Here is a 14742-nt window from a genome sequence, read left to right as displayed (position 1 = left end):
CGCTCTTTGAAAAATACCGGTGGAATTTTTATCGGAATGGCATTAAAAGTATAGATTGCTCTAGGCAGTATAGACATTTTAACAATGTTTATTCTTCCAATCCAAGAGCATGGAATGGTCTTCCATCTTTTTGTGTCTTCTTCAATTTCTTTCTTGAGTGTTCTTTAGTTCCTCGAGTACAGATCGTTTGCCTCTTTGGTTAGGTTTATTCCCAGGTATCTTACGGTTCTTGGTGTTATAGTAAATGGAATCGATTCTCTAATTTCCCTTTCTGTATTTTCTTTGTTAGTATATAAGAAAGCCACTGATTTCTGTACATTGACTTTGTATCCTGCCACGTTACTGAATTGCTGTATGAGTTTTAGTAGTTTGGGGGTGGAGTCTTTTGGGTTTTCCATATAAAGAATCATGTCATCTGCAAAGAGAGAGAGTTTGACTTCTTCATTGCCAATTTGGATACCTTTTATTTCTCTTTGTTGTCTGATTGCTGTTGCTAGGACTTCTCATAATATGTTGAACAAGAGTGGTGAGAGTCGGCATCCTTGTCGTGTTCCTGATCTCAATGGGAACGCTGCAAGCTTTTGAAAAGGATTTTTAAATGAAGTTCAATTTATTCTTTTTTGTTTTTCTTTTTGTTTTCACATGTGGGGGTTTTTGTCCTAAGAAACTTTGGCTGACATTCCATTCACAATGAATTTCTCTTATGTTTTCTTCTAGAATTTTACAGTTTTAGATTTTTATTTAGGCTTATGATTCATTTTTAGTTAATTTGTCATGTTTTTATCGGGTGAGGACCGAAGTTCATTTCTTTTTTTATAGACATACCCAGGTGTTTAGCACAGTGTGCAGAAAATACAATCTTCCTAAATTGAATTACAGTGGTACCTTTGTTAAATCAATTGATCACTTAAATGTGTGTCTATTTATGGATTCTATTCTGTGGTATTGACTTTTTTTCCTAGGCTTAAGCCTATATGATACACTGCTAAATTTATTAATTTATTATAGCATGTCTTGAAATAAAATAGTATACACCCTTCAATTTTGTTCTGTTGTTTTAAAATTGTCTTGACTATTCTGGGTTCTTTACATTTGCACATAAATGTTAGAATTAGTTATGTAAACAAGCATGTTTGCAAATAAGGATGGTTTTATTTCTTCATTTCCAGTCTATATGACTTTTACTATATTGTTTGCCTTCTTGCATTTACTAGGATCAAGATAATGAGGGCAGATTTGTTTTTTACATTTCCCTGATTTCCTGATTTTCTTAATTTTAGGGGTTAGAAGTCAATCTTTTACCACTAAGTATGATGTTATTTTTGTCTTATGAGAAATTTTAAAATTTTACCTAAGTTTTATAACTAATTTGATAAATTGTTCATGACATTCCCCTCTTATCTAATTAATATCTCAGAACTAAAGGGTGAACAGTGATGCCCCCTAACTTTGACTGACTGTTTTTCTCATGGATCACAATCAGGCATTGATTATTATAACAAATATGAAAATAGCTATTTCTTAAATTTGTCAAATTTTCTAGTTGAACATTACAGAAAGGCAAGACTAGAACAAATTATTCATTATGATTTCAAGAGAAAGTATGTGAGGTTTGTAAATATAAACATACCCCATTTAATAAATGAAGGATAATTCAGGTTTTCTATGGCATATTGTTTATTTTGATAAGTTGGTTTTAACTTATTAAGATAATTAACATTAAGTATGTAATTATCCGCATCCTATCCTCCATTATTCTTACTCTTCTTTTCATCTAGGATCTATAAAGTTGCCTCATTCATTTGTGATGTTATTGCTTACTGTTTTCTTTTCCTCACCATCAGTCTACCTAGAGGTTCATGGCTTTATTTTTACTTTTTCAAGGATGTAAGGATTTTCCCAAAATTTTTATCTATCATGTGTTATTTTGTCATTGTATTGATGTTTATTTTCTGTTCATAATTTTCTACCTTCTAATTTCATTTTAATTTCTATGTTTATCTAGTTTCTTAATTTGATAGTTTAAATCATTGATTTTAACCATTCTTCATTGTAAGAAAATACTAAAATATAAATTTTTACCTGACATTGTTTGAACTGTATTCCTCAAACTTCATTATGTTATATTTCATAATAACACTATTCAATTTTCTTATCATCTCTAGTAACTTTTCTGATTTCTTCCTTAACTCATTGTCAGCTATTCAGAAGTCCATTACTTAATTTCCAAATATCTGGGAATACTCCAGATGTATTTTGGTTATTGATTCATAATTAAATGTTATCTCTCCAAAGAAACATTTTCTATGAATTCAGTCCTTGTAGGTTCACTAAGACTTGATTTATGGTCCATGATATTGTTTATTTTATGAATATCCATTTTCACTTTAAAATAATATGTACTCTGAAATTATTAAATGTAGTGTCTTATTAATATTAAAGATGTTTATGATAATTCTAAGTTTTGTATATCCTTAACGATTTTCTGGGTATTTGTTCTGTCCAGTGTGACAGAACACAAGTCTGTTCTCACACAAGTGTGATGAGAGGAAGGTTGAAAGGTTGAAAATTGAAATTGAAATTTGAAATTTCTAACTATATGTGTGAATTTCACAGTTTATTTTTCACACCAGTTTATTATCTTTTTTTTAAAGATTTTATTTATTCATTTGACAGGCAGAGATGACAAGTAGGCAGAGAGGCAGGCAGAGAGAGAGGAAGGGAAGCAGGCTCCCTGCTGAGCAGAGAGCCTGATGTGGGGCTCAATCCCAAGACCCTGAGATCATGCCTCTGAAATAGAGGCAGAGGCTTTACCCCATTGAGCCACCCAGGTGCCCCTACACTAGTTTATTATCTTTTAAAGTATTTTGAACTTCATTGTTAGATGCACAGACATTTCGATTTGCTTCTCTTCTTGTTTTTTTAACTTTCTCAAAATAAATACCTTTTCGTATCTTCTAATATTCCTTAAACTAAAGCACATTTTGATATTAATAGAGCTCTTCAACTTTGTAATGATTAGTGTTTGCATCTTATAGCTTTTCCCTATTCTTTTACTTTTAAACTATCCATGCCTTTATATTTAAATTCTAGGCAATTTTAATATCATATTGTTGTCTTCCATATGTTTATATTTTATTATATACATTTACCTTATTTGTAATTTTTCATTCCTTGAGCAGGTATATTTTCTAACTAGAATTTTCTTTCCTTTCAGCCTAAAGTACTTATTATTTTATAGTATAGGTCTGTTCTAAATAATATATTTTCTCCTTTTACTTATTCATTGCCAAATATTCTGTATCTACACAATAGAGAATCATGGTAAAAGACAAAAATCTTGTGTACCCACTGTAACCAATATTAATAATTTAAATAATATTATATTTTGTAGATAGAATGCAGTGATAAAATATACTCAAATTCACTTAAACATTCTTTGGCTAATAGACATTTAAGTTGATCCTTTCCTCTCCTCCTTTCCCTCCAGCAAATATTGATATAACAAATATTCTTGTGAATACTTCTTGGTACAGATGATTTTAAGGTTCTCCAAAGTGTATAATTTGAGTACAACTGTAGAGCCAAGGCTTAGGTACCTCTTCAAAACTATTATTCATTGCCTAGTTGATTATAAGGCTACTTTACTAATTCTCTGCATAATCGGGGTGAAATTAGGGATTAGTATACAGACTTGTTACAATATATTATATAATAGTCCAGTTTTCAACAAAGCTTAGGTAATATAGAAAGAAATAGAAAAGTGTGGCCCATTTGACAGGAAAAAAATAAAAAAAGACAGTAGAAACTGTTTGGGGAGGTCCCAGGTGATGGACTTAGCAAGAAAGACTGATAAACTACTTTAAAAATGTTCAAACAATTAGGGGTGCCTGGGTGGCTCAGTGGGTTAAGCCGCTGCCTTCGGCTCAGGTCATGATCTCAGGGTCCTGGGATTGAGTCCCGCATCGGGCTCTCTGCTCAGCAGGGAGCCTGCTTCCTTCTCTCTCTCTGCCTGCCTCTCCGACTACTTGTGATTTCTCTCTGTCAAATAAATAAATAAAATCTTAAAAAAAACAATAATAAAAAAAATAAAAATAAAAATGTTCAAAGAATTAAAGGCAACCATACCAAAAGAAAATAAAGGAAAATATGATGAAATTATTTAATCAAATAGAGAACATAAAGAAGCAGATAGAAATTATTAGATAATCAACAAATAAAAACTTCAGAAATTCCAGAATTCCTAAAATTTTATGTCCAACACATTAAACTTGAAGATATATCAATAGATATTATACCGTCTAAATGGATAGGGAAAAATAATAAAGAAAAAACAAGCAGTGTTTCAGAAAAACGTGAAACATCATCAGGCATAAGATTGTACATACCAGAAGGAGAAAAGAACCATAAAAAGAAAAAAAGAGGGGGAAAATGTTGACAATGTAAAAATAAAAAGATTATAAAGGACTGCTATCAGTAATTGTATGCCAACATATTAGAAACTCTAGATGAAATGGATGAATAGACACAAACTATTGAAAATTACTCAAGAAGAAATAAATTCTAAATAGATCTATAACAAGTAAATAGACTTATTGGTATTTTTATGACTTTCCATAAAGAAAAGAACAAACCCAGATGACTTTACTAGTGAAATCTACCAAACACTTAAAGAACAAAGTGTAATCTTAATAAGCTCTTCCAAAACCAAAAAAGAATAAGAATAAGAATAAGAATAAGAAGAAGAATAAGAAGAAGAAGAAGAAGAAGAAGAAGAAGAAGTGGTGAAGAGGGAGTGCATTATTTACCTTAACTCAGCTTGTTGGGGACAGTAAATGGGATCCTGGTGTGCTCCTGTAGCTTGTACCTGCTAACCCATAGCCACCATGTGTAAGTGCATCTCCATCTACATTGGTTATGCTGGTGTCCAGATTGGCAATGCCTGCTGGGAGATCTGTTGCCTGGAACATGGCATCCAACCCAATAGCCAGTAGCCAAGTGACAAGACCGTTGGAGGAGGATATGACTTCTTCAACACCTTCTTCAGAGAGATGAGTGCTGGTAAGCATGTGTTCAGGGTGGTGTTTGTAGACTTGGAACCAACTGCCAGCTATTTCACCTTGAGTAGCTCATCATAAGCAAAGAGGATGTTGCCAATAACTTGCTCCAGAGCACTACACCATTGGCAAGGAGATTATTGACTTTGTCTTGGATCAAATTTTTAAAAAAATGGCCAACGAGTACACAGATCTTTAGGGATTCTTGGTTTTCCACAGCCTTAAAGGGGGAATTGCTTCTGGGTTTACCACCCTGCTGGGGGAATGTCTCTCTTTCAATTATGGCAAGAAGTCTCAGCTAGAGTTCTCCATTTACTCATTCCTCTCAGGTTTCCACAGGTATAGTTGAATCCTGCAACTCTATCCTCACTAACCGCACCACCCTGGGGCATTCTGTGCCTTCATGGTAGATAATGAGGCCATTTAGACATCTGTGATAGAAACCTCACTTTTGAATATCCAACCTACACTAACCTAAATAGGCAATAGGACAAACTATGTCCTCTGTCATAGCTACCCTCATACTTGATGGAACCCTGAATGTTGATCTGACAGAATTTCAGACCAGTCTGATCCCCTCTACCAACAACCACTTCCCTCTAGTTACATATGCTCCTGTCAGTTCTGCTGAGAAATCCCACATGAATAACTTTCTGTAGCAGAGATCGCCCAGTGCATGCTTTGAGCTAGCACTCAAAAAATTTTGAAATGAAAAAAAATCATTTCAACCAGATGATGAAATGTGACCTTCACCATAGTAAATACATGGCTTGGTGCCTGTTGTACCATGATAACATGGTTCCCAAAGATGTCAATGCCATCACTGCCACCATCAAGGCCAAGAGTTGCATCCAGTTTGTGGATTGGTGCCTCACTAGTTTCAAAGTTGGTGTTAATTACTAGCCTCCTTCTGGTACCTTTTGGAAACCTGGTCATAATACAGCAAGCTATATGCATGCTGAGCAACAAAAAACCATTGCTGAGGCCTGAGATGGTCTGGACCACACGTTTGACCCAATGTATGCCAAGTATACCTTTGTTCAAAGGTATGTGGGTGAGGAGAGTTTTCTGAGGCCTGGAAGGACATGGCTGCCCTTGAGAAGGATTTTGAAGAGGTTGATGTGGATTCTGAAGAAGAGGGATACCAATTACCATTCCTTTCAGTCCTGCAACACATCACACTCAGAACTTCAGGGTCAACATTAGCCGAAAGGCATTAACACTTCTAGTTTACCTTCACTTTTTACTATAATCTTGTCTTACTTTTCCATGTGTACCTATAAGGTTTTTCTATTATGTCTCAAAGTAAAGTGTTTTTTTTTTTAATATTTTATTTATCTATGTGAGAGAGAGAAAGAGAGAGAGAGAGACTGAGAGGGGAGAAGGTCAGAGGGAGAAGCAAACTTCCTGCTAAGCAGGGAGCCCAATGTGGGACTCCATTCTGGGACTCAAAGTTACAACCCGAGCTGAAGGCAGTCACTTAACCAACTAAGCCACCCAGGCAGCCTCAAAGTAAAGCATTTAAGAAAGAAAAAATATGGATGATAAAGGTAGATTTTTCAATTCAATCTGTGAGGCCAATATTACCCTGATGTCAAAACAAATAAACACAAAAAGGAAACTAAAAACTAGTGTTTTTTTTTTTTAAGACTATGTATGTGAAAAATCCTCAGAGTGCTAGAAAACTAAATCTAACTAAAGCAACATATAAAAGGATTATAAACCAGAACACAGTACAGGAGATGCCTGGGTGGCTCAGTCAGTTAAGTGTCTGCCTTTGGCTCATATCATGATCTCAGGGTCCCAGGATGGAGCCCCATATTGGGCTCTCTGCTCTGTGGGGAGTCTGCTCCTCCCTCTGCTCATGCTCTCTCTCTCTCTCTCAAATAAATAAATAAAACCTTGGGGAAAAAAGTATGAACAAAACCATAACCCAGTAGGATTCATCCCAGGAATCCAAGGTTGGCTTAACATTCAAGTATCTATGAATGTAATGCACATTTTAGTAAAGTAGTGGCCTTATGAAGAGGCCCTATGGTACCCTGTAATGTCCTCTGTTCACCAGACCTGGGGCTCTAAGGGTGTCTCCCAAGTGTGTTGCATGTGCCCTACTATTGTGTTTGAGTCACATTTGCCTTCAGTCCAGTTGTCTGTAGTGGTTCTCTTCACCTGTTGTAGGCAGGGTTTGGTTTCTGTGTTGTTAGTGGGTCAATCTGGTGCTGCCTTGAGCTTGAGTTGGGTCAGACCAGGCATTTAGGGGGAGAACTCTCCCTTTGTTGTCCCTGAGAAGTTTTCACTGGTGGGTGGGGCTCAGACCCAATGTCTTCCTCCAGCCAGCTGCTGGGGCTGTAGTAAAACAGGTGCAGGAGTCAGTTTGGATAGGTGCTGGCCCCTTTCAGGGCTACTTGCATACTACCAGGCTTACGGCACCATTTTGTTTGGACTCTTGCCAAAGGTGTATTAAAGGGCATGTCTTCAGAATATTACAAGGGTCTACTGTGAAGTGCCAGCAAGTTCCTCTCAGGTCCACTGTGGGAAGGGACCTGCAAACACATGGGAAAACTCTTCCCAAGGACAGCTGAGTTGGATCCCACAGATTCACAAAAGTACCTGGGACTGGTCACTGTTGCAAGCTAGGTGCAGAGTGTTGGCACTGTGCTGGTTCCTACAAGTGTCCATATATCTAGACTGGGGGCAGGGGTGGGAAATGGTATCCACCAGCTCTTTTGTTCCTGAGGGGTCTTTCAAAGTACCCAATCCTCTAGCCCATACACTGAGATTAGTAAATAAATCTCCTTGATATACAGCAAACTATTTTTCAAACCGTTCTATGCTGTATCTCAGCCCAGCTGCCCATTGGGCTGTCTCTTTAAGGGTGGGGACTCGATTTCCTATTACCCTTTGACTCTCCCAGAGCTGAGCCCACTGATTTTTAAAGGTCTAGGTGTTAACCCTCACTGATTATAAAAATTCATGAAGACAGTTCCTTCTGCCCTTAACAATCAAATATTGTTGGGATTCATCTTTCCAATGTGGTTCCTCCTACCCTTTACTCCCTCCGTGCCTGGGCTGCCCTGTATGGGGATCTTCTTGTCTCCCATCCCCACACACCTGGCATCCTTCCCTCCCACTGATGTTCCATGGGTCTGTTTAGCTCCCAACCACCTTTGCCCTTTCTACTCTCTTCAGTGTAGTCTCTTCTCTACATTTAACTGTGAAAAATCTGTTCTGCTAGTCTTCAGGTTGTTTACTGGGTATGAAAGGATGTTTTGCGTTCTTGTTTCTCATTTACATAAATTTCAAATTTCATACCAGTACAAAGTTGGAATTTCTAATTTTAACTGGATCATATTCCATTCTTCTAAAATCTTTAAACTCAATTCTGCAGCCAGTAACAACCAGAATCCCTTACTGGTATAAGAATTTTAAGGCTTACAACTCCAAATTTAAGCTTCAGGCCTCTAGTGTTAAATGTCTGTAATTCATGCCAAGTGTCAGAGAAACATTGTAATGAGAAACAGTGAGACATAGTGCCATTGTTACAAGTCATCTGTAGAGTACCAAAAATATCTTCAATGTCAGTGTTAATGCTATAATTGCAGGGGCCATTGGTGACATGTTAGAGTCAATACTTTAATCCGAAGAGGCCATCATCATTAATCGGTTGTACTTAAAATGGCTAAGAAATGGTTCAATTTTCATAGTTTAAAATCAAAGTGGTTTTGCAATCTTTGTGTAAGTTTTAAGCCTTTCTTTTCAAAGTCATTGACTAAGCCTTATTTTCATGATGAGTTCAGCATGAAAGGAGAAGCAAGAGTAATTTCATACTCTTAATGACTTTTTTCTTTAATACTTAAACAGGAATTATTGCTTTTTAAAGAACGCTTTGCTTTTATATTAAAATTTGTTAAGTTCAAACATTAGTACTTCATTAAACTGTTTTTGAGTTTTCTAATATAATAAGACCTAATGGCTTAATTTAATTAAGCAAACATAACATTTAGCAGGCATGCTGTACTTTCTCCAAACTACTGATTTTCAATCTTTAAATTCTTGAGGGATAGGTAGTTCTGCATTCAGATCTTTCACCACATAACATCTTGCACCATATAATTAAAACGTTTGCATTTGCTTCCAGATAAATTACCTGATTTAGGCCTACCTCTTTCCCATGATAATAGAGATGTAAATTGAAAGAAAGCAGTCAAGAACTAGTGAAAATTTGAAATAGCCCCTATAGAGATTTGAAAAAGGGATCAATTAGGAATAAAGGAAAGGTTTTGCAATTAGAGAACAGGTTGCAAAAACTACATCTCCTACATTTATAGCAAAGCCACTCGGCGAGACTGTGGGATAATTTTTGTGCACCCTCAAAGCAATGCTCAGTGTCACAATAACATGATAAAACCAAGAGGATAGATGCAAGGGGTATTAATGAAAAAAAAGTGCTTGATGATCTGTTGGAGTAAGAATCAGGACTGTCTAGAGTGACTGACTCGAGGGTTTCTGGCTTGGGGAATTTGTGGATCATAATGCTTTCCTAACCTAGAAAGCTCAAGACAAGATGAAAATATGGTAAGACGCAGAAGATAATTTGCCTTCAGTCTCTTGAGGTCATGTTATTTGAGAGACTTCCAGGTGGAAAGACTATGAAATGCAGGCACTTAAAATCAAAATAAAATGAAATGTGTTCAGTTTTGGCTGCTAGTTGTTGAGTAAACAGGGCCTTGGCAAAGAACCCTTACTTTTTTAGGAATCATATTCTTCATCTTAGAGGAGGAAAAATGAAAGGGAGTTATTCTGTAGTATACTTCTGACACATTATCAAGAGAATGGTGTTGACAGTTCTATAATCACAGTCTGAAGCAGTTCCCACATTATTATATACACACAGTCTGATGGAGAATCCATACTGTGTTTCCTATCTAGCTTCCAAAAATATGTGATATATGGAACTGTTTTATTTAACTCTTCTCAACTACTGAGATTGTTAACAGGTATTTAACAAATGTATCTTTAAAAAATTTTTCTAATGTGCTTGAAAAACACACATGAAGAAGGGGTATGTCTTCTTATCAACCAACTCAATTATTCTTCATTTTTGTAACATTTGTCATCTCTGTGAATAGGATGCCACCTGTGTAATCACGTAGAAAAAAGATTTACATTATTAATAGAAATTACACTAATATTTATAGCAATACTGGTATATAAAATACATTCAAATTTTGTATATTTTAGGCTTTAGGGGTCACAATTTTACCTGAAAATATCAGAGAAAAGCAAAAAGTATCTGTTAAGCCATTCTTCCTGAGAAAGATAGAAAGTAAGAAGTGAAATCCAGCTCTCTAGTTTCTTTCACAGAGGTGATCACAACTAAAAATCCTTGTCATTATTTCGGTTCTTGCAAAGAAATTCAGAAGGGTGATGGAAAGTTATCCCAGATAGAATAATCCAAGTAATGTATAAGAAGTAAAAGCAGGGCACTTGGGTGACACAGCTGGTTGAGAGTATGACTCTTGGTTTCAGCTCAGGTCATGATCTCAGGGTCCTGAGATTGAGCCCCACCTCAAGCCCCAAATTGAGCTCCATGCTCAGTGGGGCATCCGCTTCTCTCCCTTCCCCTCTGCTCTTTCCCTGCTCATGTACTCTGTCTCTCTCTCTCTCCCCCCCAAAATAAAAACAAATAAATCTTTAAATATGAGAAACTTCCAGCTGTTTAAAGCAACAATGTTAACAAATCACTGTAGTGTGGATAACATATCTGACAGTAAAGTGTATAACAGTAGAGGAAAATCAGCGAGAGGAGTTTAAATAGAGTTAAAGCAAATATTGTACATTATACTGGACCTCATCTGATTTAAGGTACATGGTAATAAGTTATGGATGTCTTTTGTAATTTCTGAATAACCAGTAAAAGAATGATAATTAAAGTCACAACAAGCCAGATAACAGAAGAGATACAATGAAATAATAAAACATATGCAATTAATACCAAAAAATAAAGAGAAGTGAAATAAAAGATATTGCAAATAGAACAAAATGAGCAAGATTTTATACCCCCACCCATATAAATATACATATGTACATGTACATATATATGTACACATACATATGCATAGATATATACACATACATAAATATGCACATACATATATACACATACATATATAAGTACATATATATACACACACACAGACATATATGCTATGTAAACATGCTATGCAAGCAAAAACAAAGCTAGTTCGGCAGCACTGATATACTATATATTATTATACTTTTAATTTATATTAACATGTAATATTAATATAGCACAAATGGTCTTGAAGGTAAAAGTAGCAGGAGAGATAAGGAGAGACATTTCATAATGATAGGTAACTTAACAACAATATATAATATTAATAAATTTATATAAGCTTAATAATATAACTTCAAAGTACATAAACCCAAAAGTGACAAATGTAAAATAAGAATTCAGTAAATCCACAAGTGGGAGATTTTTTAATAGTTCTCTTAGTAATGTATAGAAAAAGGAGAGAGATACAGCACACTTAAATATCATGATTAACTAATTTGACCTAATTGGGATTACATCCAACACATGCAGAGAAAATATCTTTTTCAAGAATACATAAAACATTCATCAAAATATTCTGGACCATGAATCATGTTGCAACACATTTAAGAGGTTGACAATAGAACAGTGTATGTTCTATGAATACTGTTGAATTAAGTTAGAGCTCAGTGAGGAAGAAATAACTAGAATATATCCACATTTGTGGAAATGAATCAGAACACTTGTAACTAACCTATGTGGAAATAAAAAGCCAATCACAAGGGCATTAGAAAATATTTTGAACTTAATGGTGATGGAAATATAAGAGATCAAAATGTCGAGGATGCAGCCAGGGCAATAATTTAAAAAAGGGAAACTTCCATGTTATAGTCCTAGAATCCATGGATGCACTTCAAGGTCAGAATGTGAAACACTATGTGCCTTCAGACACCTTTTTAAAGCAGCTTTGAGGCCAAGCATCTTGAGAAAATATTCCTCAAGTCCCCTTTGTGGGAAAAATTAGTATCATTTCCCATTTGTTTCATGGTGAAGACCATTGTCTGACCTTTGGCTGAGTCTTCTACCTTACCTTCCCATCAAGTTACTAACTTTGTCACGGGAAATGGAATTATAAAATTTAGAACCTTGCCTACTCTGTATTTCACCACATAAAATCAAATCACACATATCAACACAATAAAAGTCAATACTAAATTTCAGATGCCTAGGGTTTGAAGACTGAAATTGATATGATTTCAAACTGAGACAATACATGGAATGCTGACCTCCAATCATGGAGCTTAGATGGCTCTCTGAAGATTTCCAGTCCCCTCTCTGGACAGATGCTGGGTGCTCAGGAGAATTAATCAGCAAAGAACCAAAGGAATCGGTTATTTGAGCCAGACTGCCTCATAGACTCCTGCGTCTGAACAAAAGAGGTAGCTGGCAGAATTCACAAAATTACTCTGTTATAAATTTAGCCAGAAAGGCTCACTGGTTTTTAAAGAAGTAAGTAGATTAAGGTATTTCAGGACATATGGAAATCAAGGGAGAAACATGGAAGAAAATTCTCCCTGTTTAACCAGGCATAATAAACATTACAATTAATACAAGCATGTTAAATTATCCTTAGCCATTAAAATTAACTTATACATTCTTTCCATTTCCTTTTTTTTTTTTTTTTGCTTTTTAATTTTTTATTTTTTATAAACATATATTTTTATCCCCGGGGCACAGGTCTGTGAATCACCAGGTTTACACACTTCACAGCACTCACCAAAGCACATACCCTCCCCAATGACCATAATCCCACCCCCTTCTCCCAAAACCCCTCCCCCCAGCAACCCTCAGTTTGTTTTGTGAGATTAAGAGTCACTTATGGTTTGTCTCCCTCCCAATCCCATCTTGTTTCATTTATTCTTCTCGTACCCACTTAAGCACCCATGTTGCATCACCACTTCCTCATATCACGGAGATCATATGATAGTTGTCTTTCTCTGCTTGACTTATTTCACTAAGCATGATACGCTCTAGTTCCATCCATGTTGTCGCAAATGGCAAGATTTCATTTCTTTTGATGGCTGCATAGTATTCCATTGTGTATATATACCACATCTTCTTGATCCATTCATCTGTTGATGGATATCTAGGTTCTTTCCATAGTTTGGCTATTGTGGACATTGCTGCTATAAACATTCAGGTGCATGTGCCCCTTTGGATCACTACGTTTGTATCTTTAGGGAAAATAGCCAATAGTGCAATTGCTGGGTCATAGGGCAGTTCTATATTCAACATTTTGAGGAACCTCCATGCTGTTTTCCAGAGTGGCTGCACCAGCTTGCATTCCCACCAACAGTGTAGGAGGGAGGGTTCCCCTTTCTCCGCATCCTCAGCAGCATCTGTCATTTCCTGACTTGTTGATTTTAGCCATTCTGACTGGTGTGAGGTGATATCTCATTGTGGTTTGATTTATATTTCCCTGATGTCGAGTGAAATGGAGCACTTTTTCATGTGTCTGTTGGCCATCTGGATGTCTTCTTTGCAGAAATGTCTCTTCATGTCCTCTGCCCATTTCTTGATTGGATTATTTGTTCTTTGGGTGTTGAGTTTGCTAAGTTCTTTATAGATTCTGGACACTAGTCCTTTATCTGATATGTCGTTTGCAAATATCTTCTCCCATTCTGTCAGTTGTCTTTTGATTTTGTTAACTGTTTCCTTTGCTGTGCAAAAGCTTTTGATCTTGATGAAATCCCAATAGTTCATTTTTGCCCTTGCTTCCCTTGCCTTTGGCAATGTTCCTAGGAAGATGTTGCTGCGGCTGAGGTTGAAGAGGTTGTTGCCTGTGGTCTCCTCAAGGATTTTGATGGATTCCTTTCGCACATTGAGGTCCTTCATCCATTTTGAGTCTATTTTCGTGTGTGGTATAAGAAAATGGTCCAATCTCATTTTTCGGCATGTGGCTGTCCAATTTTCCCAACACCTTTTATTGAAGAGGCTGTCTTTTTTCAATTGGACATTCTTTCCTGCTTTGTCGAAGATTAGTTGACCATAGCGTTGAGGGTCTATTTCTGGGCTCTCTATTCTGTTCCATTGATCTATGTGTCTGTTTTTGTGCCAGTACCATGCTGTCTTGATGATGACAGCTTTGTAATAGAGCTTGAAGTCCGGAATTGTGATGCCACCAACGTTGGCTTTCTTTTTCAATATCCCTTTGGCTATTCAAGGTCTTTTCTGGTTCCATATAAATTTTAGAATGATTTGTTCCATTTCTTTGAAAAAGATGGAGGGTACTTTGACAGGAATTGCATTAAATGTGTAGATTGCTTTAGGTAGCATAGATATTTTCACAATATTTATTCTTCCAATCCAGGAGCATGGAACATTTTTCCATTACTTTGTGTCTTCCTCAATTTCTTTTATAGTTTTCGGAGTATAGATTCTGTGCCTCATTGGTTAGGTTTATTCCTAGGTATCTTATGGTTTTGGGTGCAATTGTAAATGGGATTGACTCCTTAATTTCTCTTTCTTCTGTCTTGCTGCTGGTGTAGAGAAATGCAACTGATTTCTGTGCATTGATTTTATATCCTAACACTTTACTGAATTCCTGTATAAGTTCTAGCAGTTTTGGAG

At 36.1% G+C, this 14742-nt stretch overlaps 1 pseudogene across 1 annotated transcript; it reads left to right on the top strand.

Moving 5' to 3' along the window:
• The first annotated feature begins 4886 nt into the window (after positions 1-4886).
• LOC309866578 (tubulin alpha-1A chain pseudogene) lies at positions 4887-6277 on the top strand (annotated as a pseudogene). The gene has a single exon. The product of its transcript is annotated as a tubulin alpha-1A chain pseudogene (transcript).
• Positions 6278-14742: the final 8465 nt, after the last annotated feature.

Source organism: Mustela nivalis (assembly GCF_964662115.1).
Source record: "Mustela nivalis genome assembly, chromosome: 6".
Lineage (NCBI taxonomy): Eukaryota > Metazoa > Chordata > Mammalia > Carnivora > Mustelidae > Mustela > Mustela nivalis.
Note: the sequence above shows the minus strand (reverse complement) of the source record. Positions and strands in the feature narration are given on the sequence as shown.